General features: G+C 38.4%; 1 pseudogene; it reads right to left on the bottom strand.

The window, feature by feature from the left end:
• Positions 1-567: 567 nt before the first annotated feature.
• LOC120107679 lies at positions 568-665 on the bottom strand (annotated as a pseudogene).
• Between the last annotated feature and the right edge of the window lie 5,131 nt (positions 666-5,796).

Genomic DNA, 5,796 nt, shown 5'->3' with positions numbered 1-5,796 from the left:
TCATTAAAAAATAAATAAATAAATAAATAAACTCTGAAACTTTGTATGCTAGGTTGGAATAGGGACAGCACTGGGCGTCTATATCGAAAAACTTTTGACAATTCCTTAGATCATAATATTGAAACTCTTTCACAAAATCTCAGATCTAGTGAGACGACTGATGACGATGTAGGAAGTCACCATGGTGATGAAGGTAGACCTCCAGTTATGACACTTCGACAATATTACACCCTACTAGGACTAGTTAACATTCATGCATGATTATTCCTGAAAATGTAGGACACTTTGAAATCAAACGAGGAGTAATTCAATTGCTACTCAAGTATCATGGTGGAATCCGAGAACCCTTATCTTCACCTTAAGAATTTTGAGGAAATTAGCATCACATTTAGAGAGCCAAATGTATCGGAAGACGTCCTTAAATTGACCTTGTTCCCTTTTTCCTTAAAGGATAAAGCCAAAACATGGCTGAACTCCTAGAGACCTAGATCGCTAGGAACATGGCATGATATGCAAAGAGAATTCTTGAAAAAATTCTTTCCCGCACAAAGGACTAACTTTTTGAAAAGGCACATTAGTAATTTCCAACAAAAAGACTATAAAACATTTTATGAATGCTGGGAGAGATTTAAAGATTTGCTTCTCTCTTGTCCTCATCACGGGTTTGAAACATGGAGAACCATTAGTTTCTTTTACGAAGGGTTGTCTCCACAGTTAAAACAATTTATAGAGACCATGTGCAATGGTCTACTTTTGGAAAAGCAACCCGATGAGGCATGGGACTATTTAGACTCTCTCGTAGAGACTGCACAATTATGGGATACAGGGGATAGAGTGAATAAATCTTTGCCTAAGCCTACTAACATTGGACACTGGGGCCTTTACAACCTTAGTACTCAGGATGATATTCAGGCTAAAATGTCAGCCCTTACTAGGAAGGTAGAGAAAATTGAACTTAGAAGGATTGAACCCATTAAGATCATAGAACATAACAGCGAGTGTTGTAGGATTTGCGAGATGCCTGACCATCTCACCACTGATTGCCCCACAATACCCGCATTCAAGGAAGTCTTGCACGATCAGGCCAATGTTATGAATACATATCAAAAATCTTTTAATAATTTTTTTTCGGGTACTTACAATCCTGGATGGAAGAACCATCCAAATTTTAGGTGGAGGAATGACCAATCTCAACAAGTATATAACCCAACTCCTTCACCTCCGCAACCTCATTATGCACACACACCCCCTCAAAAACCCAGTCTCGAAGAAACTTTGCAATCTTTCATGCAAGGTCAAGCAAAAATCAATGATGAAATAAGAAATCAACTGACAACGCTGACCACTGCTTTAAGTGCTCAAGAGAAGGGTAAGCTACCAGCTCAACCACAACCTAACCCTCAAGTCTACGACGGTAGCAATGCATCATCTTCAACTTCGCATAAAGAACAAGCGAAGAGTATAATAACTTTGCGAAGTGGAAAGGTTATTGACTGACCAGTCCCAGAACAAACACAAGTCATACCTGATTCTGACCCTCCCAAGATAAAAGAAAAGGATAACGAAGAAACCGAAGCACCAACATCTGCTGAAAAAATTAAATATCCTTTTCCTGCACCATTTCCACAAATATTAAAGCCCTTGCAAAAGCTTGAACCAAACTCTGAAATTCTTGAGCTTTTTAAGCAAGTAAAAATCAATGTACCTCTTCTTGATGCAATCAAACAAGTGCTTGAAGGATTTGTGCACTGTCAAGCGTCTATTAAATGTCAAGAAGAAGGCATTTCTGGCTGAAAATGTGAGTGTGATTTTACAGCATAACATTCTCTCTAAATATAAGGATCCAGGTTGCCCAACTATCTCTGCATTATTGGCAATTTTAGGATTGAGCGAGCATTGCTAGATTTAGGAGCGAGTGTGAACTTGTCGCCATATATGGTATATGAGCAACTCGGTTTGGGTGAGTTGAAGCCAACAACTGTCATCTTATAATTAGCTGACAGGTCAATGAAGGTCCCTAGAGGAATTATCGAAGATGTGTTGGTCCAAGTAGACAAGTTCTATTTTTCTGTCGACTTTATCGTACTGGACACACATCCGGCTTCCAATTCACCATTTCAGATTCCGGTCATCTTAGGACGTCCAATCCTTGCAACTTCTAATGCATTGATCAATTGTAGGAATGGTGTCATGAAGCTTTCTTTTGGCAATATGACCTTGGAACTGAACGTCTTTAGTATAGGCAAACAACCTAGTGATCATGAAGAAAGTAAAGAGGTTGAATGGGTTGAAACCATTGCGGAAGAATATCTGTTAAAAGAAACATTTACTGAATCGACTGATAATGATTTAATAGATTGGTGTTCTGAAGGTACTGCTGATGATGTGGTTCCACCTATTTTAGATAATTCGGATGTCATGATGGTCAATGGGTGGAGACCGAGAATGGAGAAATTTGAACAGTTGCCACCTTGAGAAGCAAAGATAGTACCATCCCATGAACAAGCACCTAAGCTCGAGTTGAAACCTTTACCGAAGGAACTCAAGTATGCCTTTCTTGTACCCGAGGACACTTTCCCTATAATTATCTCATCTAATCTTGATCATGCTCAAGAAAAAAAATTACTTGGTGTTCTAAAGAATCATAAAGAAGCTTTAGGGTGGTCTATTGCCGACTTGAAGGGGATTAGCCCTTTAATTTGCACGCACCGGATATATTTGGAGGACAATGCCAAAACCACAAGGCAAATGCAACGCAGGTTGAATCCTACGATAAGAGATGTAGTTAAAGCAGAAGTCCTCAAGTTGCTTGACGTGGGTATTATTTACCCAATTTTCGACAGCAAGTGGGTGAGTCCTACTCAAGTCGTGCCCAAGAAAGCGGGTCTGACGGTAGTCAAAAATGAGCAGGGTGAGTTAGTTCGGACTCGCATTCCGACGAGTTGGTGCATGTGTGTTGACTATCGAAAATTGAATTTGGTCACTAGGAAATATCACTTTTTCCTACCCTTCCTAGACCAAGTTTTGGAAAGAGTTGCAGGACACAATTTTTATTGTTTTCTCGATGGCTATTCTGGATACTACCAAATCGAGATTTCACCAGAAGATCAAGAGAAGACTACTTTCACTTGTCCTTTTGGTACATTCACTTTCCGACGAATGCCATTCGGGTTGTGTAATGCACCTGCGACATTCCAAAGATGCATGCTAGCATTTTTGAAGATATGAACGAGAAATTTTTAGAAGTGTTTATGGATGATTTTTCTATTTTTGGCGATTCATTTGATGATTGCCTGTCACATTTACAAGCAGTCTTAGCTCGATGCATGAAAAAGAATCTGATACTGAATTGGAAGAAATGCCACTTCATGGTGCCAAAGGGAATTGTCCTAGGACATATTGTTTCATCGAAGGGCATGGAAGTTGATAGAGCTAAGATTGACTTAATCGCCAAGCTACCTGCACCCAAGATGGTTAGAGATGTTAGATCATTTTTGGGTCATGCCGGATTTTATAGGAGGTTCATCAAGGACTTTAGTGCCATAGCTCGACCATTATGTAACCTCCTATCCCTTGATACACCATTCAATTGGACTGAAACTTGTCAAGAGGCATTCGAAAAATTGAAGTCTATGCTTAGCACTGCACCCATCGTGCGACCACCTGATTGGTTATTACCTTTTGAGATCATGTGCGATGCTAGTGACTATGCGATAGGAGCTGTCCTGGGACAATGCAAGGATAATAAGCCATATGTCATTTACTATGGAAGCAAAATCTTAAACGATGCCCAAATGAATTACACCACCACCGAGAAGGAATTGCTTGCAGTAGTATTTGCATTAGACAAATTTTGCTCTTATATCCTTGGTGCTCCTATTGTTATCTTTACGGACCATGCAGCGCTAAAACATTTGCTAGATAAGAAAGAGGCCAAACCATGCTTAATACGATGGATACTTCTACTCTAAGAATTTGACATCACAATCAAAGATAAAAAGGGAGTAGAAAATGTGGTTGTTGACCATTTATCATAGCTAGTTTTTAATGATTCGGTGCCACAATTTTCCATCAAGATCTCATTCCCCGAAAAGCAACTGTTTGCACTTTCTACTATGCCATGGTATGCTGATATTGTAAACTTTCTTGTCACGAACCGGATGCCGGAGCATTGAGGATCGAATGATAAGAATAATTTCTTGCGTGAAGTAAGGAGTTATTATTATGATGCCCCCTATTTGTTCAAGTATTATAATGATCAAATCTTTAGAAGATGCATACCAGATCATGAGATGCAAAGTGTACTCTCTTTTTGTCATGTCAGTGCTTGCGGAGGACACTTTGCATCTAAGAAAACGGCAGCTAAGGTGTTGCAATGTGGTTTTTATTGGCCTACACTATTTAAAGATGCCCACGAGTTCTGTAAGACATGTGACCCATGTCAACATGTTGGGAGTCTAACTCGTAGGCAAATGATACCTCTTCAGCCCATTACTGCTATTGAAATTTTTTACATGTGGGGCATCGATTTCATGGGCCCATTCCCACCGTCTTTTGGATATGATTACATTTTGGTTGGTGTTGAGTATGTGTCCAAATGGGTAGAAGCTGTGCCTTGTGGAACAAATGACCACAAACCAGTTTTAAAATTTCTTAAAGAAAATATATTTTCTAGGTTTGGGATGCCCATGGTTATAATTAGTGATGGGGAAAAACATTTCTGTAATAAGCCTTTTGAGATCCTATTATGAAAGTACGGTATCATCCATAGAATTGCAACCCCTTATCACCCGCAGACTAGTGGCCAAGTAGAGTTAGTCAATCGGAAGATTAAACGAATTTTAGAGAAAACAGTGAATCCATCACACAAAGACTGGTCTTTAAAACTTTCTGATGCATTGTGGGCTTACCGTACTGCTTATAAAACTATTCTTGGTATGTCTCCGTATCGGCTAGTATATAGAAAAGCATGTCATCTACCTGTTGAAATAGAGCATAAATCGTATTGGGCCATTAGAAAATTAAACTTTGAATTGTCAGATGCTGGTTTAACTAGAAAATTACAACTTAGTGAGTTGAATAAAATTCATCGGGATGCGTATGACAATGCTAGACTTTGTAAAGAACGAATGAAAATTAGGCATGATAAATCAATTCTAAGAAAATCTTTTGAACCTGCACAAAAGGTTCTTTGTTATGACTCTCGCTTACATCTGTTTCCTGGAAAGTTAAGATCGAGATGGATAGGTCCTTTCATTGTAAAAACTGTTTTTCCATACGGGGCAGTTGAGATTGAGAATCCACAAGATGGCAAAATTTTTAAGGTAAATGGACACAGATTAAAATCTTTTCTTGAGAATTTTGCAGATGAAGAGGACTCCTTTCCCTTGGGGAAGCCTTCTTATGACTGACCTTGACGACAAAGGTATGTGTATATTAGTTAGAATTATTTTTTTCTTTTATTTCTAGTTTTCTTCTTATTTTGTAGGTCTTCTTTTCTGGATATCAACAGCTCAAGGTATTCTTCTTATCTCCAATATTATTTTCTTTATTATCTCTCATATATAGTTTTCTTGTATCTTTTACATTGAGGACAATGCAATATTTAAGTTGGGGGGAGGGAAATATTTTGCAAAAAAAAAAAAATGTTTTTGCATTTGATTTATTTTATTACTTTCTTTTCTGAGCAAATGCACGTGTATTTTCATATTAAGCTTGTGCAAATATTAAGGCAAGGAACACATGCATACTATGACTGATCAGAGACTTATTATTAGATCTCCACACGTGTACTTA

This window comes from Phoenix dactylifera, unplaced genomic scaffold, assembly GCF_009389715.1.
Source record: "Phoenix dactylifera cultivar Barhee BC4 unplaced genomic scaffold, palm_55x_up_171113_PBpolish2nd_filt_p 000956F, whole genome shotgun sequence".
Lineage (NCBI taxonomy): Eukaryota > Viridiplantae > Streptophyta > Magnoliopsida > Arecales > Arecaceae > Phoenix > Phoenix dactylifera.
This window is presented reverse-complemented; position numbering and strand designations above follow the sequence as displayed.